Source organism: Diabrotica undecimpunctata, chromosome 2 (genome assembly GCF_040954645.1).
Source record: "Diabrotica undecimpunctata isolate CICGRU chromosome 2, icDiaUnde3, whole genome shotgun sequence".
In the NCBI taxonomy this organism is placed as follows: Eukaryota; Metazoa; Arthropoda; class Insecta; order Coleoptera; family Chrysomelidae; genus Diabrotica; species Diabrotica undecimpunctata.
The window spans coordinates 89,218,789-89,244,024 of record NC_092804.1 but is presented as its reverse complement, the minus strand read 5'-3'; the positions used below and the strand labels follow the sequence as shown (position 1 = coordinate 89,244,024).

At 32.4% G+C, this 25,236-nt stretch overlaps 1 protein-coding gene across 8 annotated transcripts in view; it reads right to left on the bottom strand.

Annotated features, from left to right (window-relative positions):
* LOC140434724 (uncharacterized) overlaps positions 1-25,236 on the bottom strand; it is an 814,516-nt gene that overhangs the window by 674,946 nt on the left and 114,334 nt on the right. The window lies entirely within an intron of this gene.

The window sequence follows — 25,236 nt, the reverse complement described above, 5'->3', positions numbered from 1 at the left end:
AATTTGTTGACAGACAAATATTTATTTTTTTATATACTAGGTTCTAAGAAAAGTGTACTCAAAACGAATAAATATTATCTAACAAGTGTTTTATTCCAGTTTCATATGAAAGCACCAGATCTTAGATATTATAAATTTCGTCATAGGTGCAAATTATAAATGAAAACCAAATGATAGAGCATATAGTGAAATATAAATATCTTAGCCCTCTATTGCCCGACTTTTTTGTAAACTTGTTTGTTTATAAAATGTTTTAATTTGTATATGTGCTCAAATATCCATTTACAACAACTAGTAATTTTTTTAGATTTTTTAAATTTCGTTTGGGGAGAGTTTTGGGAGTGTTTAGCAAAAACTAACGAATTAAGTTATATACTTATTTATTATGTCATTCAAAAAAACAAATATTTGTAGTTAGTTGTAAAACATTACAACTTTACATTTATCGCACATTACTTTAGAAGTATTACAGCATCCTGGTTTTTTGCATCTTTCCTTTTTTTCAGAAATTACTGGCCAGTGGAAGGTTTGGTCAAGCCTAACTTCCTTTGGTAGTACAATAGCAGTAGATCCTCTCCTCTGTTTTTTTAAAATTTCGTTCTCAATTTCACTGAGCCTGGGACGTCCTTTGTTTTTGATCTGATCATTGCTTGCTAACAGTACGCTACATAAGTGGGACTTATGTAGCGTACTGGTTTTTCTTTTTAATTTCAAAGTAATCGCAATCACGACGATGCAACAACTAGCTGTTAACAACAGCTAAATCCAGAAGGTGAAAAAATATTTTTAGATACCACTTTTTAGATCTTATGTCTGTTCGGTAAAGAGCAATTAGTGAATCCATAAGATCGACACCTCCAATAAATTTATTATAAAATTGTACTGAATTTGGACAGCATACAATAATTCTTGATTTTTGTTTCTTATCCCACCTCTTGACTAACGAAGTAGGCTTAGAACCAACAAATGTACTAAGCAAATGAACCGGTTTATTATCGTACCACTTTAACGCTGTTTGTCTTATGCCATCTACTGTAGCGTGCTTTTCTTCTACAGTACCTCTGCCCTGTTTCTTCATATTCTTGTCATCAGAAAAATGGCAACAAGGCAATCTGTTTGGAAGAACAGTTCCCAAACATTGCAGTCCACGTTTTTCCATTTCAATCTGCAACTGAATGCCATTGAACCAGTTGTCAAAATATACTTTATAGTATTTGTTTGGTTTGATTATCTCACACAATCTTATTACTACATTACCGCTGGTGTCTACATTAGGTAAATGAAGGGGATCTTTAACAGTTCCTGTATATAATTCCCAGTTATAAACAATACCATTGCTATCACACAAAACAAATGCCTTGTATCCCCATTTTTTGGGTTTGTTCTTCATATATTGTTTTAAAGAATGTGCCTCTTTGAATGGTATCATTTGTTCATCAATACACAATTTTTCACTCATTGGAATACTTTGAAAATTTTAAAATAGACCGTTGATGAATGGTCTAATTTTGTATAACTTATCATTATTGTTGACCATATTTTCGTTATTATTGAAATGCGTTTTAGTTTTTATTTCTTCCCAGCGATTCCTAGATATAGTATCGACTATTTGAGCAATACGTGTTTCCTTCTGCCAAAATGATCTTGTCCTTGGCAAGCCATATATTGACATCAGTAGAACAGATCCAATAAATTGGTTTAATTCTGCTAGTGTCATATTCAATGGTTTATTTATATTCTTTTGCAGTGCATACAAATTACTTTGTTCTACTATGTTTTCCAGCATATTGGTAGATATCATCTTTTTAAAATAATGTAGAGGGGATTCCGGTTGTAATAATTTGCATGTTGGTAAATTACCTTTCCATTCTGGAATTGGAAATACTGTTCGAGAACCACTCTTCCACTGAATGTTTTTTACGATAATTTTTGACCTTTTGAGCACATTTTGTTCAGTGTGTTTTTCAGTTTTATCGGTATCGCCCTCATCTTCATCTTAGTCTAAATCTAAATTGGTATCCTGGTCTAAATTTGCTTCGTACAAATCGTCTTCATTTTCCATTTTATTTGATTCTGGATCGATTAATATCTGGGTACCTGGAAAATTTATTATTACTTTCTTATTATCACTATCAAAGTCAGAGTCTTTGGATTCCTCGGATATTTACTGCTTTTCCCGTAGAACGTTTTTGTATCCATCTTAAAGAAATAATTTAAAATAATATGATAAAGTGTGGATTCAAAGCAACATACCTGTTTTTTATCACAGTACTGAAACAACACAATAAAATAAACAAATGTCAACGGTAATCAATATCTAAATGCTGATATAATGCCTCTGTATGTATTTTTATATAAATTGTACACAAGGCAGTCTAGTCCATTTGACATACTGATAAACATTTCCATATAGGTTTCGTCATAGGTTCATAGAGTGTATTAAAATGTATAACCAAATGTTGCCTGAAATTAACAGAGGGCATACTAGAGTCGGAAATTGTTTTAAAAAAGTTTTCTGCGTCAAAAACTCCTTTGTTGCCTTGAGTACACACGGGGCTATAGAGGTTTAAAATAGCTGTATCGAGCGAGGATAAGGTTATTGATGAGGAAAAAAAGACCTATCGCTGAGGAAGTAAGAAAGTAATTGGCAAACGCAAAGAGCACTTCAATTACATTAAATGAAATATGCATTACAATCTATCATGACACACATATCTTGATACACATGAAACAAGACAATTAATAAACACGGTAAGAGAATCTTAAGAAATAATAACCAAAATTTAATTTTTAATACACAGAGGAAATAATGATATACAGAAGATACACAAATTAAAAAAACGTTATCCCCTTATTGTACGCAAGAGAGATACCTCTAGGAAAAATCAAAACGATCGAAAATATATACCAAAACAACACAATAAAAGTAAAAATAGAAGAAGAACTAACCGACCCTATTGAAGGTGACAATGGAATAAGACAGGAATATTATTATTCAACCTGATTATAGATGAAATAATAAAAAATAAGAACTAAAAAAGGATACCAAATGGAAGAAAAACAAATTAAAATAATCTGCTGTGCAGACGACGCAATACTACTCTTTTAAAGTGAAAATGATTTACAACGTATGCTGTACCAATTTCATATAACCGCCAGAAAATTTAATATATTAATTTGCCCAAAAGAGACAAAATGCATGGTTACAGCAGCAAATTTACTAAGATGTTAATTGGAGCTGGAAGGTCATATAATAGAACAAGTGTTAGAGCTTAAATATCTAGGCATCACATTATCTAGCTACGGAAAGCTCGAAACTAAAGTGGAAGACCCAGTGAATAGAGCAAACAGAGCCACAGGCTGCATAAATGAAACATTATGAAGAAATAAAAATATCGAAACAGAAACGAAAGGCAGAATTTACAAAACAGTCATCAGACCAATAATGACATACGCGGCAGAAACAAGATCTGACACAGAGAGGACAAAAAGGATATGAAACAGCAGAGATGAAAACACTTAGAAAAATTGATGGTAAGACACTATGGGACAGAGCTAGAAGTACAGATATACGACGTAGATGCAAGGTGAAGAACATCAAAAACTGGTTAAGAAATAGAAGAGTAGAATGAAACGATCATATAAGCCGAATGACAACAAATAAAACAATAAAAACGACAAGAGACGGTTAACCCATAGGAAGACGATCAGTAGGACGACCACGAAAACGATGGAAAGGCAACTTACTGGAGGCACATTGAAAAACAGACAGTTATGTCTATATGAAAAGAAAAAGTAGAAGAAGAAGAAGATACACAGGATAACCATTAAAATAGTTGCAAGAAAGATAAAATAAATCAGTCATATTAATGTAGAATAGCAGAGGACAGAGTATTTGTCATAGCTTTGGACAAGTACCCAATTGAAAAAAGAACACAGGTCGTTCAAAAAAGACGGAACTCTAGAAAGAAAATAGCATAGATTTAAAAAAATAAAAGCATAAACATGTCTTTTTCTACTTTTTTAATATTGAAGATACGTAAATAGTACATTGAATTAAAATGTAACCTTTGATATCTGTGATAAACCCATCACCTGAACAGTGGCGCCGATGTATGTAGTTAAGATTGTTTACACTTATTTTACCTGTTTATTTTTTTATTATCTATATATGAGTTGTGACAGATATCACAAACTTATTTATTTTCCACAAAGAGGTTCTTTAGAACCTAAAATTATTACTATACAAATCTGATTCGACATATCTTCAAAAAGTAATACACGGCATGTAAAATTTAAATTTTTAATAAAAAGTAAAAGATTACGCATTACTTATGGGGTTTAAAAAACGAGCCTTTAGGAAGATTGAAGTACTAATAAGACCACCGCAATCGGGCATACCCCGGGTAATGATTAATTAATTAATCGGCTAATGCTTCAGTCACCCCTTTAATATGATTTTGTCAAATTGGTCCTTTTTAGGACCAACTATTCTAATAACATATGTCTATAACTGTTAAGGGTATATCTAAAAATCAAGAAACTTTACTTTATTTAAACTTATCAGACATATGAGCTAAACACGAATCTGACTAATTTCTAGTACAGGAAACACATATAGGGCCTAACCTAGGGTATTTGGTATATAGCTGATCGCTGAAAACCACATTATAGATATAGACATACTATTTCTATCGGAAAAAAAGCAAAGAATAACTCAAAGTAAGAAAGAACAAAACCAGTCAGCTAAGAGAACCTTTTAATGATTTTGAGCTTGGATCCACCATCTACATATTTAATGAAAAATAATACAAATACCGACATTGAGGATCTGAGCACAAAGCTTATTACGAAATCTGGACCAAAAACACTACAACGGCTTATCCAGATGATGAACAACTGTATTCAAATTAGGAGATACCCAAAGTCTAGAGACAAGCCAAAGTTTTTACCTTGCTTAAACCTGGCAAAAACTCCAAGGACCACAAAAACTATCAGCCGAAATTTTTAGTTTGTCAGCTATTCAAAGTAATGTACATCACAAATACTAAATCAAAGATGGGTACGAAAAATATCGGGTATCAGTGGTGGTATTTTTCAATCTAAATGCCGCTTACGACACCTTAACTTACAGAATATTTTTTCAAAAACTATATGATATCCCCTTGGATAACAAACTCACTTATATTGTCTGCTTATGCCTACACAAGAGAATATTTTTTATATCACTCAATGGTAAGAATAGCAGATGAAGAACGGTCTCGCTTGGGGTAGCATAAAGGCACCTACACTGTATAACATTTACACAAACGAACGATCCATACCGGTAGGACTATTATATAGACGATACACCTATTATTGCACAATAAAAATAAACTATGAATCAATTTTCAGCCAAAACCCCTGAAAAGCTCGGGTGTGCTCCTTCAATTTCCCTAACATAGACGCTTTCACAAAACTGAACATCCAATAATGTCATGATTGTTGAACGTAGACTCCCTATAAATTCCTTGAAAATAGTTTGTATCGCACGGGGTCAGTCACAGATTATTGTTTAAAACTAAAAGGTAAATTGAGGACCAGAAATAATATTGTTCGCAAGCTTGTCAGCTAAAAATGAGGTGCACATCCTTCCACCCTTAAAACATAGACGCTTGGACTATATGCATCTGCCGCCGAATATACCTTGTTAGACAAATTAACCATTCTTTGTTTTTATGCACACTACTACCAATTTTAACACAAAAATATCTATTGTAGCTCTTAACCATATTTATTTTGAGATAACCGTTCATCGAGATATCATATGTAGTACACAAATAAGACCAGAACTAAAATAATAAAAAAGCTTTATAAAAGATATCGCAGAAGATTGGATGAAATAAAATTAGTTTTTATTAATCGGATGCTTACATAAGACGTACAAAGACATACTCACGTAAACAAAATATATTACGAAATTTCTGTAATTAAAAAAAACATCGAGTTCGGCATTGAACTAATAAAGTTATATTAAATAAAAGAACAACATTTTTAAAAATGCAGAAAAAATAAAATTTCCTATGCAAGCGAATAATCCATTAAATAATAATCCCAAATCCTTTTGTATCTATATACCTGTTTTTAAAGAACCAGTTACCTTTTAGTACGTAGTTATACCAGGTAATAAGATATCCTCTGTTACTCAGTGTAATGCGTATTAGATTACACTGTCTACGAACAGTAGATAAAAATAAGGAGCCCATATGAACCGTTCAGGGTATATGCTGAAAATATACGGTATAATCGCACAGTTGCCAAACTCTCGGAGCTTACTTAAACCGATAAACGTATGGTTCAAATATACATTGAAGAAGATCTGTACGACCCCTATAATATATACACGTGAACTAAACGATATACATTTATGATACAGGGGTATTTACGGGCTCCAAAAAATTTTTATAAATTATTAAACTCTACATGTTGATGAATCGACAGAACCAATATTATGGAATGGTCAAGTGAGCTCCGTACATCGGTATCCACTTGACCACGGAGCTCAATTGAACCTGAATTTTAACATGGGCGGAGTCCACTTTATGCCGTAGATATATATATATATATATATATATATATATATATATATATATATATATATATATATATATATATACACAAACAACACAGTTTATTAGGGCTGCAGTCAGTAGGTTTGGCCGGGATGTTATAGAAACACTCTTTTGACTTTTGGTCGAGCTTTCGGAATTCTTTTATTCTTTCTTCAAGACACTTTAATTAGAAGTAAGTGTAAATATTTACAACATATCTCAAATTGTCATTACAACTTACTAGTCGTTGAGATTATTTTTCTAAAGCTACGACACTCAACATTAAAAACACACATATAAAATATAACATTTAAAATAATGGACAATATACATTTTAAAATTTAGTTCGAAAGTTAAAATTATGTTAGTGACATCTTTTCATGGTGTGTTTTGACTGATCCATAGAGAACAGAAAAAAAAAACAAAAATAGTGTGATTAAAAAGTAATTAGGAGTTCCTGCTATTATATTAATGGAAGTAGTATCTTAAACCTGTCTTGATAGTATGCAACATGTTTTGTATGCTGGTGTATTACGGTGTGTATATGTAAAAGTAAATCTTTATTTTATTTTTGATGTTTTGTCAGTAAGTAACAATAAATGTTGCTCAATTTATCTATGTCTGACTTTTTATTTATACAAGACGTATTAGATTTTATGAAACACATTTCCAAGAAAACACGTTTTGAATGGTTTTTTTCTTTAGCCAGAATACAGGAATCCTCGAAATTAAATTCATGTTTTAAAGTTAATGCATGTTCTGTGAGCGCACATGCGTTTATCTTTTTGGTTTTTATGTCGCTGCGATGTGATATTACTCTATTGTGAAAATTACGAGATGATTCTCCGATATACACGTTTTTACAGTTGGCACACGGTATAGAATAAACAACATTCGATGACTCCTGTATTGTAAAAGGATCCTTTGTCTTTGTGTACAACTTCGATACCGTTTTCACATTCTTAGTTGCAATTTTTAAGCCACTAACATTTTTGAAAATGTTCAATAGCTTAGGTGTGAGAACTGGAATATAGGGTAGGCAACCATACGTTATTTTAGATTGTGGTAGCTCTGATGTGTTCTGTGTCAATGTCTGTGTCAGTTGTCGGACCTCATTCACCTTATTATTATGAAAATTTTGGTTGTCAGAAAATTGCAATGGAAAAGGAGAACCAAAAATGAGTTTATTCAAAAGCCCTGTAGGATAGGAGTTCTCTTGTAGTATAGATCTCAACTTTTTTAGTCCCTTGTCCCTGAACTCGATGTGTGATAAGTTGATAACCCTAGTTTTAAGGGCCAAAACCAAATTTGTTTTCATCTTAGATGGATGTTGAGAATAAAAGTTTATGAAACGGTTACTAAAACAAGGTTTACGATACCACTCCGTCCTTAGCATGCCATGACTGCCACGATGTATAAGCATGTCAAAAAACGGAATCATATTATCAGCTTCTCTCTCAACCGTAAACTTTAAGTGTTCACACTGGGCGTTAAAAGTGTTTAGAACATCAGTTACTTTGTTTTCAGAGACCGATAAGATCAAATCATCTACATATCGTTTGATAAAAGGTATGTGAAAAGGTATCTTTTCCTTACATGTTCTTATGAGTTCATCCAATACAAAGTTACATAGTATGGGGGATATTTTGCTGCCCATTGGAGTGCCAAAAATTTGTTTAAAAAAATTACCATTAAACAAAAAGATGTTAGAGTCAAAAATGAATGTTAAAATTCTTAAGAAATCATCTAAACTGATCTTGGTATGCACAGAGATGCTGTTCCAGTTATTTTTGATGCTGTTGAGAATAGCATCTAGTGGTAGGTTTGTAAATAGTGACACAACATCTAAACTAATTAGTATATAGTTATTCGGAACTTTAACATTATTAATGAAGTTATTAAATGTGAAAGAATCTCTAATATAGAATTCATTGGATTCGTTGTAGGAAATTGTGAGGATATCTGTAAGGTGTTTAGCAAGTTTACTATTAGGAGCATCAATGAAAGAGATAATAGGCCTCATTGAAAGAGTGGGTTTGTGAACTTTAGGAAGTGTATAAAACCTGGGTGCAACTGCATTGTAAATTTCCATAAATTTCGTAAACTTGGAAATTTCAGTAACAATAAATGATATTACTTACATAGAAAAGAAAGTACATCAATTAAAAAATATATTAGAGCAGCATTTACCTGCTCCTTTACTACAAGAATTTTACAGAAGACAAAAAATCAAATACAATAAAGTTTTTTTCCAAATTAGAAATAACAATATCAAAAAATTTAACAAAATAAAAGTAGATCAATTTTCAAAAATAACATTCCAAGAAAATGGTTCAAAAATCTAACTAACATCACTTTTCCTTATAATGTCAAAAAACTTTTGTCTTTGGGTCCAAAATTTTGCCTATTCCCTAGTGCTAGAGATTTTAAAATGTCTTCTCTTCTCTCAGATATTGAGTTTCTTATTTCTGGTCTAGAACCCCAAGAGAAAGACATCTTGAGATCTCAAAGCACTAATGTTATCACTAACTTTCTACACAAAACAAGTAAAGAAGGACACTTTTTGAACACAATATACAATGAGTGCAAACAATTTTTAAAATCACATCCAGAAATTTACATTGTTAGAAGTGACAAGGGAAATGTAACAGTGGCAATGTATAAGAATGATTACATTGAAAAAAGCAATAGTTTACTAAATGACACAAAAAGTTACATCAAACTTAAGAACAGTAGAGTGTGCACCCTCCAACAAAAGGCGAACAAGCTGGTTTCGGATTTAGCTTCTTCCAAATCCATAACAACAGAAGTTGCAAAATCTTTGAAAATTTACAATGCAGTTGCACCCAGGTTTTATACACTTCCTAAAGTTCACAAACCCACTGTTTCAATGAGGCCTATTGTCTCTTTCATTGATGCTCCTAATAGTAAACTTGCTAAACACCTTACAGATATCCTCACAATTTCCTACAACGAATCCAATGAATTCTATATTAGAGATTCTTTCACATTTAATAACTTCATTAATAATGTTAAAGTTCCGAATAACTATATACTAATTAGTTTAGACGTTGTGTCACTATTTACAAACCTACCACTAGATGCTATTCTCAACAGCATCAAAAATAACTGGAACAGCATCTCTGTGCATACCAAGATCAGTTTAGATGATTTCTTAAGAATTTTAACATTCATTTTTGACTCTAACATCTTTTTGTTTAATGGTAATTTTTTTAAACAAATTTTTGGCACTCCAATAGGCAGCAAAATATCCCCCATACTATGTAACTTTGTATTGGATGAACTCATAAGAACATGTAAGGAAAAGATACCTTTTCACATACCTTTTATCAAACGATATGTAGATGATTTGATCTTATCGGTCCCTGAAAACAAAGTAACTGATGTTCTAAACACTTTTAACGCCCAGTGTGAACACATAAAGTTTACGGTTGAGAGAGAAGCTGATAATATGATTCCGTTTTTTGACATGCTTATACATCGTGGCAGTGATGGCATGCTAAGGACGGAGTGGTATCGTAAACCTTGTTTTAGTAACCGTTTCATACACTTTTATTCTCAACATCCATCTAAGATGAAAACAAATTTGGTTTTGGCCCTTAAAACTAGGGTTATCAACTTATCACACGTTGAGTTCAGATGTGTCTGAATTTTCTGACAACCAAAATTTTCATAATAATAAGGTGAATGAGGTCCGACAACTGACACAGACATTGACACAGAACACATCAGAGCTACCACAATCTAAAATAACGTATGGTTGCCTACCCTATATTCCAGTTCTCACACCTAAGCTATTGAACATTTTCAAAAATGTTAGTGGCTTAAAAATTGCAACTAAGAATGTGAAAACGGTATCGAAGTTGTACACAAAGACAAAGGATCCTTTCACAATATAGGAGTCATCGAATGTTGTTTATTCTATACCGTGTGCCAACTGTAAAAACGTGTATATCGGAGAATCATCTCGTAATTTTCACAATAGAGTAATATCACATCGCAGCGACATAAAAACCAAAAAGATAAACGCATTTGCGCTCACAGAACATGCATTAACTTTAAAACATGAATTTAATTTCGAGGATTCCTGTATTCTGGCTAAAGAAAAAAACCATTCAAAACGTGTTTTCTTGGAAATGTGTTTCATAAAATTGAATACGTCTTGTATAAATAAAAAGTCAGACATAGATAAATTGAGCAACATTTATTGTTACTTACTGACAAAACATCAAAAATAAAATTAAGGTTTACTTTTACATATACACACCGTAATACACCAGCATACAAAACATGTTGCATACTATCAAGACAGGTTTAAGATACTACTTCCATTAATATAATAGCAGGAACTCCTAATTACTTTTTAATCACACTATTTTTGTTTTTTTTTCTGCTCTCTATGGATCAGTCAAAACACACCATGAAAAGATGTCGGGAAACATAATCTTAACTTTCGAACTAAATTTTAAAATGTATATTGTCCATTATTTTAAATGTTATATTTTATATGTGTGTTTTTAATGTTGAGTGTCGTAGCTTTAGAAAAATAATCTCAACGACTAGTAAGTTGTAATGACAATTTGAGATATGTTGTAAATATTTTCACTTTCTTCTAATTACAGTGTCTTGAAGAAGGAATAAAAGAATTCCGAAAGCTCGACCAAAAGTCAAAAGAGTGTTTCTATAACATCCCGGCCAAACCTACTGACTGCAGCTCTAATAAACTGTGTTGTTTGTTTATATCGACAGTGAATAATATCCAGTATTTCTTATATATAATATTTGATTTATGTTCAAGGAAAAGTTCCAACACATTTTTGAAGAAGTAGTGATATTGCACATGAATCTAGCGCAAAAGACCCCGTGTGCAAAACGAAAGAGAGCTTAGAAACCACCAGCATATTTCAACGTGGACTAAAAGACGAAAAAATTAAGACAATACTAAAAGCAAAAGATGTTACCACTTTAGCAGAGACAACTACCATTGCTAAGGACGAAGACGCTTTTGCGCGATCAGATATTTTAAGTATATACCATAAGGACAAGACATACATATAGGGAAGGAAAGAAACACATTATATACGGGTATAAAAACAAATTTAATAGAAGAGAGGGAGAAGCAATAATCGAGGGAGAAGAACACCAAGAGGGAGAAGCAATAATCGAGGGACGCATCAAAGGGAACAATAAAGAAGAAACGCAGCAGAAACATATTTCGCGATAACTGAACAAGGGACAGATAAAGTAGCAGAAGTAGATTTTTTAGTAACTCCTCCAATAGAAGCTAATCATTTGGTAATAAATGGATTAAATTATAACAGCATATTTCAAAGTAAAGTACATACGGCTATTAATATATACCGGAGCAGCAATTAGTATAATTTTTAACGAATATTTAGATAACGACAAAGTCATAAATAAGAAATCAAACTTAATGGAATATCAGGGAGTGCGATTACGTTTGGAACACTACAGTGTAACATAAAACTATTGCAGGAATCAAAAGGAATCGTTACAGAACGACATGAATTCGCAATCATGACAAGTTGTTCACATAATGTAGACGGAATAATCGGATCAGACTTTCTGACAAATTATAGAGCAAAAATAAACTACGAAACTTTAAAATTATTATTACAATTAAAAGGAACAACAATAGATGTACATATGGAAACGATGAGGGGAAAACTTTTCAATTCTACCGGCAAGAAACGATACATTACTTTAATATAGAAACGGAGAATACGTCGTAATACCACAGAAAGTTTGCAAAGGAGTTTTTACATCCGATTTAATAGCTAAACCGATAAACGGTATGCTATATAGCGTTCCACGTTAAGAAAATAACATTGCGGAGCTAGGTCCATGTATTTCTTATGGACGATAAAAGCGCAACGATGCCACGATGAACACAAGCACGATTCTGTGTTGTATAATTTGTATTTTCGTTTCCACAGACATGAATTAAATTATTGTTTTTTAACGTTATTGACCAAAAGTGCCCATTCGAAACAAGAGATGAAAAGTAGGGAAAATGATTTTAATTAAATAAATAGTGTTCACAAAAGATAATTTTATTTTATCTTATTTTAATTATAGTAACGACAGTTTATTTGTTTTTCGGTAAGAATACCATATACCATGAATCATAGAAATCAGTAGAAAATATTGCTTAGTTAAATCATGCACTTTGCCGGCTATTAAAGATTTAACAGCAAATAAACGGACCGCTTGGAATGCATATATCTAATTACTAATTGCAACTTAAAATAATACGGTGTGCGTATGTCAGCGATTTTATGTCGTTCTCTGAGACTACATAATGATAATAAGGCTTTGTGGTTCTGCAGTTGTTATTCTGACTTTACAGTAAAATGTTAATTGAAAATGGAAATTCAAAAATTAAGCCAAGGGAATATCTTGGACATCCGTGCAAAACAAATTGTTTTAAATGTATTTAATTATCATCTAAACTTAAGAAGTGGTGAAAGTGTTAGTAGTTTAACCCATAAAGTAAGTGCTATGACAGAAGTAAGTTTTAATACTATTTTTAAAATACGCAAAGAAGCTACGGAAGGAGGACTAATGCCCATAAGACAAACAAGAAAACGTACCAAAAGTAGAGTGAACAGAAAGTTCACTTACGGTGCACTAGTTCATACGCGGCTACGTGCCATCGTGAATAGTTTTTTCTTTAAAAATTTACCGCCGACATTGAACAAAGTTTTTGCACTGGTTAAAAAAGACAAAGATTTAGCACACATGTCACGCACAACATGTGGGGAATACTCCATGAAATGAACTTTGTTTTTTGCAAACGAGGAGTAAAGTCAAGCATGATTAAACGGCCCGATATTCTAAAATCGAGGCATCAGTATTTGCGTGAAATAAAAAAATTTCGTTCTCATGGATACACCGTCGTTTATTTGGACAAAACTTGGGTGAATGTTGGACATAGTGTTTCCAAAGAATGGAAGGACCTCTCAGTGACTTCAACCAGAGATGCGTTTGTTAAGGGGTTGTCAACAGGCCTAAAACAGCCGACACAACGAGGCCTCCGATTTGTTATAGTGCATGCAGGTAGCGAATTGGGCTTTGTAGAAGATGCTGCTTTTTGGTTTTTAGCTAAAAAAAACTCAGCGGACTATCATGATGAGATGAAGGGTCTTATATTTGAACAATGGTTTAAGGAAAAGCTGCTTCCAATCTTCCAGAGAAAAGTGTTGTGGTGATGGACAACGCTTCGTACCATTCGAGGCGAGAAGAAGTGATTCCGACACAAGCCTTCAATAAAGATCAAATTAAGACGTGGTTGCTGGAGAAAGATATCTTTTTTGAAGATTATTTAAAATCAGAGCTCATGGAAGTAGTAAACACATACAAAGAAAAATATATAAAATATAAAATCGACGAGATGTGCAAAGAGAAAAATGTTGCCATTCTGAGACTACCTCCATACCATTGTGAGTTAAATCCCATTGAAATGGTATGGAGTCAAGTCAAAAGACATATTGCCTCACAAAACACAGAGTTTAAAGCAGCTGCTATGGAACAATTAATAAAAAATGCATTTGGTGTAGTAACAGTGGAAAACTGGAAAAACTATTGTAAACTTGCTATTAAGGAAGAGCAAAAATTTTGGGTTATTGATGGGTTGATGGACGATATTGATCCTGTGGTAATAAATGTGACGGTTGACAGTGACAGTAATGAAAGTGATAGCGATGATAGAGAAGATGAGGATGATGTTAATATGCAGTGAGTAAATTATGTGATAGTGTGCAAATCGACGGACACAAAGTGCCAAATCCGAAAAGTCTTATAGTGAAGTGACTAGTGATAAGTGTAGTAGTGTCTGGGGACTCGGGAGACTAAAACCTCGAAAGCCCTGACGAAGACATCAGAGAGGATGTCGAAAGCTCGGCCCAATGGATATCGACGCGGTGTAACCCGGAAGACTGGTGAGTTTAATATTAATTTTTATAATAGTATTAATCTTAGCTCTGGGTTTAATATATATATATATATATATATATATATATATATATATATATATATATATATATATATATATATATATATATATATTGAGATGATATTATATATAGGAGAAACAAAGATAGTGTTTAAAAAAATAATTTATAAGTTATATACTAGATAATATTAGTTATAAAAAAATATTTATGTGAGGGCGGTCTTAAGGAATTAACATTATAATAAGTTTAAAAAGTGTTACAATGTATTTGTTTATTTTATGATATTGTAAATATATTTGTGTGCACCATCTTTGTAGGCAACCAAGTATACACTAAAGTATATTTGACTATGGATTTAAAATAGTGTCATTTAATAATTTAAAATGTGTAATTTATATATAAATTTGTATTCTGATCTGAAAAACCTAAATTTCCATAAAATTCTCGATAAAATTTTAGTTAGAATAGTAATCTTCTAGATAGCATAAAAAGAATTATCTAGAAAGACGTCAATAGACAGAATTTAACCTTTGTTTGCAATAGAGTCTTCGCGAACATGGTTATGGCTGTGAAATGGAAAGATTCGAAGATATTTTTTCAAGAACATTCGTGAATAGAAAAACTGATATAAATATGATGTGATTTGGATTCAAAATGGTCAGTTGGGAAGATTTTCAAGATAGTATAGTCAGTATAAGGTCAGTCAGTGAGATTTTCAATATAGTAAGTTCAGTAAGTCAGAATAGTTCAATCAAGATACACAGTTATCAGTGATTCAATATATTAGATGAAGATTAAGAAACAGAATCAAGAGAATATTATTGAAGATTAAAAATTATGTTATGTATATTGTAATTGGAGATATATTTATTAGAGTTAATGTATGTTGGATTGGAGTTAATATATGGTGATTGGTGATTGGAAAAAAAATTATTAGAAAGAAGAATAAATAGAAAAGAGGAAAGAACAATAGTTTACTGATTTTTAAATACTATTACGAAGAAAAATATTCTAAAATGGTGGAAGCTGATAATTAAAACATTGTGGTGTATTTGGTCTAGATGAAATTAATATAGAAGCAATAAAACTACTAGACGAGGCGAATATCGAAATCTTGGTAAAGCTGTTCAATAGAATTTATGATACTGGTTACATTCCGCGAGAATGGCTGCAGTCATCCTTTGTGATGATCCCAAAAACAGCTCATGCCACAAAATGCAATGAACACCGCTTAATCAGTTTAATGAGTCACTTGCTGAAACTCTTCCTTAGGATATTACACTCAAGAATGTACAAGATACTAGAAGAACTTAGCGGGTCAACACAATTCGGTTTTAAGGGAGGACTAGGAACAAGAGAGGCAATTTTATGTTTGAACACTTTAATACAAAACTGTTTAGATCAACGAAAAGATGTCTACCTCACATTCATCGACTACGAGAAGGCATTTGACAATGTTAAACATGATATCATGATGGAACTATTACATAGGGCCAACATTGACCAGAAGGAGATCAGAATTATTCAGAATCTATACTGGAACCAAATGGCAAAGGTGAGGATTGATCAAGACCAATATACGGATGAATTTGAAATCCGGAAAGGTGTCCGCCAGGGCTGCATACTCTCTCCGATGCTTTTTAATTTATATGTTGAAAATATATTTGCGGGAGCATTAGAAGACACGGAATTAGGCATTAAGGTGAACGGCATACCAATTAGCAACCTACGCTATGCGGACGACACAGTGATTATAACTGATAAATTGGAAGATCAGCAGTTATTACTTGATAGGGTGAATAGCATAGGTAAAAAATATGGCCTCAAAATCAACATTTTGAAAACGAAATATATGGTCATTAGCAGAAACCCTCCAGAAAACCCGATAATATGCATAGGTGACGATCGTATAAAACGCCTGAAAACTTTTAAATACCTTGGCACCACAATCAATGACCAATCGGATCCACAACAAGAGATAAAAACCCGAATACAAATGGCAAGACAAGCTTTTGTGAAATTCAGACCGCTCCTATGTAATCAAAACCTACATTTCGAAATACGCTACAGAATGGTCAAGTGCTACATATGGTCCATCTTGCTTTATGGCAATGAAACGTGGACTTTGAAAAAAACATCTATCAACAAACTTGAAGCATTTGAAATGTGGTCATTAAGAAGAATGATGCGCATACCTTGGGTGGATAGAGTTCGAAACGATGACGTCCTTAAGAGAGCCGGCGTGGAAAGAGAACTCTTTAAATTAATTAAAAAAATCGGTTGCCTGTAAAATCGGTTTTACGGGCGAAGATTTTACGTGACAACGTCTTTTTCTCGGTAGAATATTTATTGATATGAATATTATTAAATTGCACAATAAGAACAAGGAATTGGCGCTATAAACTCAGTTTCTCAACTTTTGTGTCAATCTAACAATTAATCAATCAATCATAGTTTACGATAATGAAATATTAGTGTACAATTATTTACCTTTATTGTTGTAGTTGTTGTAAATGACGAATCTACTCACGAATTGAAGACAAATCTCACGATCTCACGATTAAGGTCTTACATCTTACGATTTTTAAATTTTTTTTAAATTTCAAGTGTTTCTCATAAAATGCATGGGAGGAAATCAGCTTTTTTTAGATTGTCACCCTGAAATATCCATAAATTGACTGTATTTTTGTATAAAAGTGGGCTACTCCAATTAACTCAATTAAAATACACAAAATAATATAAACAAAGCTTAAAAGGTTCTTTATGCTTTGAAAGTGGTTTATAAACAACTGAATTGTAATGTATATTTTACCGCCTTTAATAAATATGAAGTATAGACTAAATTTTGTGTAAAGAACAAACATTCAACAGACCTAATAGTAAAAACATATTGATTTAAGTGTGAATTTGAGATAATGTGCTGACAAAATGTTAAATCCTAAGAAAACAAAATTATGTTTTTATGTATATTCATTATACTTAATACTCTTGGGTAAAATACCTCATATCATATATGTCTTTAGACACAGTTAATAATTTTCATTGAAGTTTAAACTATAATGAATGTTTACAATCATTGCTCAATATTAAATGGATAAATCCATAGCAATATTATAAAAGAATATAGGTCCCTAGGTAATTTCCTAAAATTATATCTGATACTGGTGGTTCCCCCTAAAATAGGACACTGTAAGCACTCCACATTTTCACTACAGACACAGCTGACGATACTTTCAACGATTTTCAACTTTAGCGATTCAACGCGCCTAATTCTCTAGTGCCGCGCGCAGCGGACCGATCATGTTTGAGTGGGAGAGAGACGCAAGGCATTCGCCGGTCCGGCGGGCCTCTCTCTCGTTCGGTGACTCACTGTAATAGACGTGAGCGGGCGTTACACTTTTTCTTAAATGACTCCGAGCCACAACCTAATTTAAGACGTTGTCACGTCAAAAACGCAAGATTGGTTACCTTGGGCACATATTGAGAGGAGCAAAATATGAAATACCACAGTTAATCCTACAAGGGAAGATCGAAGGTAGGAGAGGAGCCGGCCGCAAACAATTATCCTGGTTAAGAAATATTAAAGAATGGACAGGAATACACAATACAGGCGAGCTGTGTCACGCCGCCAGAACAGAAATCTAGTAATGAGATAGTCGCCTACGCACTTTGGTGTATGGCATGTTAAGAAGAAGAAGGTGTATTTGGCAAGGCAAGTTTACAAAAGAAAGATAACCGAGACTGACAACGAAGACATTGAGTGGTGATTAAAATCTTTATTGTGGAAAACACTTTCATTTAGGCATTCAGTGACAGAAAAGGTACCAAATTTTGTTAATATAATTTATTTAGTATCATAAGAATTTCAAGTTAAAGATAGTTTGTTTTAAATTTACATTGTCTATATAATTTATTTAGTATCATAAGAATTTCAAATTAAAGATAGTTTGTTTTAAATTTACATTGTCTATATTAGATATATATGTGTGTTTCATAATTGATATAATAAAGATAATTTCAAAAAGTGCTTACAAACTAATTCTTTGAGACCGCGATAAAAACCCTATATATATATATATATATATATATATATATATATATATATATATATATATATATATATATATATATATATATATATACCTATTATTAAAAAACACTCATTGCTCATTAAAACATCATTCTCAAACACAACATTATCACAATATATATATATATATATATATATATATATATATATATATATATATATATATATATATAAATTTTGGTCTCGCGTCACGTTGTTTGCATAGATTGAAATAATTCAGTGCTTTGTTTGTCTTCAGTTTAGAACCATCTCTAAATGAAGTCAAATGTTCGTTTAAAATTTTTTTAATCTTCGTATCTACGAATATGAACATTATTGTCTGCAGAGTTTGTATGTTTTTTGTTAAGTTACTTTTAAATAATGAGTAAAGTTTACAGTAGATATATAATAACATCGATAATATACTACATATTGAGTTGTAAGTTATAAACTATTAACATCTGTATTTCTTATAAACTCTATGTCATCTGTTATATTTTAGAGAACTGATGAAGCTTTAGAAATATAAAGCGAAACATCTTCGATAAACTTATGAAGTAGTTAACTTCTTTTTTTATTTGCCAACCTGAATGACCGATTAAACCTCTGAATTCACTAGTTGAATACTTTAGATATATATATATATATATATATATATATATATATATATATATATATATATATATATTGTTATGCTATTTAAATTGTATTATATTGCTTACTTAGGAAAAATCCTGTCTATATTTATTAAATGATCTAATCTCCAATTAATCACAATAAATCAGCATTAATTAATTACAATCTCAGGCTATTTAAATTGTACTAGTTACCTTTGATCGTGGATTCAAAATATTTTCCAATTGGCTTCCTAATCGGGATAGGTAATATGACCTGAATAAAATACATAGAATTTCAACTGAACTATATGTGAGATGTCCTTTATTTTAATGAAATTTTATATAACAATCAATCCTGCAATATTTGCAATATACTAACTTTAAATATATGAGAAGTTGTTTTCTATCATGGACCCAAATGTTATTTTACATTTATTTTTAATATGTTATAACTAAGCTCTTTTTATAATTCTTTTTTTTTTTAAGTGATCGCAAAATTAACTGTCTCTATTATTTATTCAATTTTTTTAATTAATAAATGAAAATCACACTCCGGCTCTAATGAAAATTGACTAACCTTTCCTTCTCTGCCGGTGCAATTCTATGGCCACGCCACAACAAAATAATCCTTTCTCTGCTTCTGCTCCTATTGTGGTCCAGATGACGTACACCTTTCTCCTATCTGTCACTGTATCTGCAACCCAACAACTCGTGTTAGTCTATTCAGCCTGTTTGAGCCAATCTCCGCGCCTGTTTACAACTCCAAATGTTTCCGGCTTCGTCTGCTTTTAATATTCTTATACCCTTTGGTTTTCTATCTCTCTGTACCCCGTTCCTCACACTGGTCAGCTTTTACACAGCAAATAAACACACCCGGTAAATTACGTCTTCGGGACTTCAAACAAACACAAATCACAAAGCTCCTTCCTTCTTGGACGACTAAAACTGACTAACTAACCTTTTTTTCTCTCTCCTAGCTCATAGCCAAAACCAACCTCCTTGCATTCAAAATTTGACCAATAAAAATCATCCACCTCTCTGACGTATATCGTTACCAAACAACTCTCTCTATAAAACGTCATTCGGGTAATTCCAGAAAACAACCTTCTTTAATTATTCTAACTAAATCTATCTGCTTTACAAATATTTCTTACTAATAGCTACAAACGATACCTGTTTCTCAATTCAATGTCTTTTGTTAATAAACTTTTACCGATATAATCTTTCGGATAGAAAAACCACCGCAAATCCCGGTCTATTGTTTCAAACTTTCTATATACACTTTTATTCCGGGTAAATCCATTCCACAATAACCGACTTATTTAAATTTCTTATCGATAATATTTGAAAGTCTTGTCTCTGAGGCCTAATGAACAATTCTTCGAACAACTTAAAATACATATTTTGTCTTATACAGGATGTTTAAAAATTTATATGCCCGTGTCTTTATGAAATATCAATAATTTTAATTTTTATTTAAGTAATAAAATTTGTATATCGGTTTTTTATTGCTTATGGACATTCAAAAGTACAACTTGACGGTAGTAAGCATCGTCGAATTTCTCTTTAACAACACTTACTTCTCATTTAATGATAAATTCTATCAACAAACTTTCGGTACCCCTATGGGAGCTAAGATTTCTCCTATCATTGCAACTTACGTTATGGATTATGTATTAGACTCAGTCATTCCTTTACTATCCTTTAATATTCCATTTATTAAAAAATATGTTGATGATATCATTTTGGCTATACCCAATGACAAGGTAGATGAACTATTAGATACTTTTAATGGTTATGACCCCTACATCCAGTTCACTATGGAGAGGGAAGATGGTAATTGGTCCGTCCCCTTTCTCGACATAAGGATGATCAGGGAAACCAACAACATCAAAATAGATTGGTATCAAAAACCGACCCATTCTGGTAGATACCTTAACTACAACTCATACCATAACAATTCTACCAAAGTCAACTTAATCAAACAGATGAAAAATAGAGTAACAAAACTATCAGATCCTTCATTTCATACAAAAAACCTACAAATCCTACAGAAACTTTTTATTTCAAACGCTTATCCAACACCATTAGTTAATAAGATTTTGTTTAATACTATCCATGACGAAGATATTACACCTTCCTTCGCGACTAACAATGCTGATCCTGATGTCTTAAGTGGGAACCCAGTCTCGAATACTCCTATAAACAAATATTTTTCATTACCATATTTCAGAGATATCACTCCGGGGTTAACAAGAATTCTGAAAAGTGTTGAAAATAGCTTTGGCAATAATAATAATAACAACATTAAAGTTAATGTGGCTTGTAGATCAGCCCTAACAATTAATAATCTTTATTCTAAGATAAAAGATAAGACTCCCATAGATAGGCTTAGTAATATTGTCTACAACATTCCATGTCTCTCTTGCAACAATTCCTACATCGGTCAAACATCTCAATTATTGAAATCACGTATTACACTACACAAAAGTGATTCTCGACTTCACCCTGACCGTTGTGCATTAGCCAAACATGTCCATTCCACTGGTCATCTCATGGACTATACTAACACCACAATTCTCCACCGTGAGAACAATAAATCTAAAAGAGAGTTCATTGAAATGTCCTATATTTTCCTTAACAATTTCTCCATTAATGTTAAGAGTGACATCAAGAATCTAAGCGATATATACCACTTGTTACTTAAATCAGATACCAAGAACAATACTATATCACAGATAACTAACTTGACTGATATATCCACTAACAACTAACATACCTTTATAATTAATTTTCATTAACACAAAAAAAAATATATATATATATATAACATTCCCTTGCTTTTCTTAGATACATCTCAATAAGATGCAATAATACATGAACAATATAATATAATTAAATAAAGTAAATCAAAATAATATTTCCCTATACTGGGATTTAAATTCATTCGTTTTTTACCAATGAACCTTAACGAAATAAAGATTCATAAGAACAATGAAGTTGTCAGCGCTTGCGTTCTGGCTAAAACAGAACCTCACTTTTAAACTATCTAAAAATCAAAAATTTAGTTATTGCCGACAATTCAAAGAATTACCTCCTTTTAAATGTAGTTACATTGGGTTTTTCGATTAACCTTGGGTAAGCCTTTACGTGTCAAGTTCAAAGCTACCATACATTTCAAACCTTAAAAAACTTTTTTTGCACATAGTAACAAAAAACACCACTATGTTACTAGCTAAGTTTTTTAATATTCTAACTCTACAATTCTAAGTTACGGTAAGATCAATAATGATTTAATAGATAATATATGGTAGCTAATTATAAGTTATTCACTTTCAGCCCTGAAGAAGCCAAATTAATTCTCTTTGGCGAAAACGTTCGGCGAAACAATTGATACACATTAGAGTCTTTCTTGGAGATTTCCCCAATATTTAAGAGTTTACTATTTAACTAATCTGCAAAGATTAAATTTCTTTTCTATATATATATATATATATAGAAAAAAAAAAAAAAAAGGAAATGTTGATCCTGATGTCTTAAGTGGGAACCCAGTCTCTGATACTCCTATAAACAAATATTTTTCATTACCATATTTCAGAGATATCACTCCGGGGTTATTAACAAGGATTCTGAAAAGTGTTGAAAATAGCTTTGGCAATAATAATAACAACATTAAACTTAATGTAGCTTGTAGATCAGCCCTAACAATTAATAATCTTTATTCTAAGATAAAAGATAAGACTCCCATAGATAGGCTTAGTAATATTGTCTACAACATTCCATGTCTCTCTTGCAACAATTCCTACATCGGTCAAACATCTCAATTATTAAAATCACGTATTACACTACACAAAAGTGATTCTCGACTTCACCCTGACCGTTGTGCATTAGCCAAACATATCCATTCCACTGGTCATCTCATGGACTATACCAACACCACAATTCTCCACCGTGAGAACAATAAATCTAAAAGAGAGTTCATTGAAATGTCTTATATTTTTCTTGAGTCTCGTTCCAACCTTTGCTGGAGACGGTCGCATAAATTTGTTTTTCTAGTACAAAAATATCTATTATTATAGTAACCAGTTCTTATTGGAAACTATATCGTTAATTACTAATATTAATTATCAGTGTTGTAAAAACGCAAACAAAATAAAACAAGTGCTATTTCTAAACGCCAAATACCGGCAAATAAAAGTCATAGGCGTATCATAAATAATTGTTCGTGATGTATAAAATATTTAATCGTGATACAGGATGGACATAGACAATCCGTTCTTAAATTCAAACAAAGTGAGCAGATCTCCGCCGAGAAGTTCAACTTCAGAAAAACACATTGCTAATCTGCAAATAACTACCATGCAACAACCATCGAGCAACAGAAACTTGTCTAGCGAACAACAAAGGAATGAAAATTGCTCAACCAATATAGTACTCCAAGAGACAGAGTCAACTGAGAATCAACATGAACAACCAGGTAACTCTTTTCTTTCTAATCATGCTTCTTCTTCCTCTTATCTACCGTCACAAATATACATCGCTAATCCACAAGATAGCCAAGAAAACAGAGATCAAGAATGGAAAACTGTTCAAGCCCACAAACGAGCAAGAAATGACAGCCCTGGCGGTGATAAACAACTAAAACAAACAATAATGAGCGATTACTGGCTCAAAGCACCCACACCAACGTCTAATAGATTTGCTAGCTTAGATGAAGTACCTGATGAGACCAACCAAACCAGAACTGATGCAGTTAAAGAAAGTATTCAACCCCCACCCATATTCGTTTCAGATGTAGGTGATATACAACCTCTTCGACAATTGTTAGAAACAATATCCCCTCTGGGATATTCCATCAAATGTCTCTATAACAACCAAGTAAAGATCCAGCCCTCAACTTCTGAATATTACCGAAACATAACCAAAGCACTCAATGAGAAAAATACACATTATTACACCTACCAAACAAAGGAAGAAAGAACATTCCGAGTTGTGCTTCGTAATATGCATCAGACAGCAGATAAAGACGCTTTAGTACATGAGCTAGGATTAATGGGACACGAAGTAACCAACATAGCTAATATATATAAGAATGGATCCAAAATAGCGCTTCCGCTCTTTTATATAGAATTAAAAACTAAGCCAAATAATAAAGACATATATGATGTGAGAGCACTCCAGAACATGATTGTGTCCTTCGAACCACCATATCCCAAACGTCAGGTTCCCCAATGTACCAAATGTCAACGCTACGGTCACACACAAAAATTCTGCCATATGCCTCCAAGATGCGTAAAGTGTGCAAGTAATCATCTTACTTTACACTGTCCACGAAAAGAACGCAGCAATAACGTAAAATGTGTACTTTGTATGGGAAACCATCCGGCCAACTATAAGGGCTGCAGCGTATACAAACAAATACAAAAAGAAAAATTCCCCCAACTCAGAAAGAATCAAGAGACCCACAGAACAGACACCCATGAAACCAATAGTCAAAGAGTAACCCCTGGTGTTTCTTACGCTCAAAAAACTTCAGGAAATAGTCAAGCGGATGAAATCACAAATCAACAAACTAATGTCGGCTCAAACCATCCAACGAAAATTGCCAACCTTGAAAACCTGATGACAAAACTAGTAGAGAGAATGGACACTATGCTTAACCTTCTTATGACTATGATTTCCAAAATGCACTAATGCAACACAGACTTAAAATAGCCGTCTGGAACTCAAATGGCCTAACGAACCACATCCAAGAAATAAAAATTTTCCTCGACGAGAAGAAAATTGATGTTATGCTTGTATCAGAAGCTCATCTAACAGACAAAAACTATATCAAAATTCCCAAGTACATTGTCCACTACACAAAACATCCAAATGACAAGGCACACGGTGGCACAGCTATTATTATCAAATCTAATATAAAACACCATGAGTTAAATAAGCTCAGTGAAAAGTACCTGCAA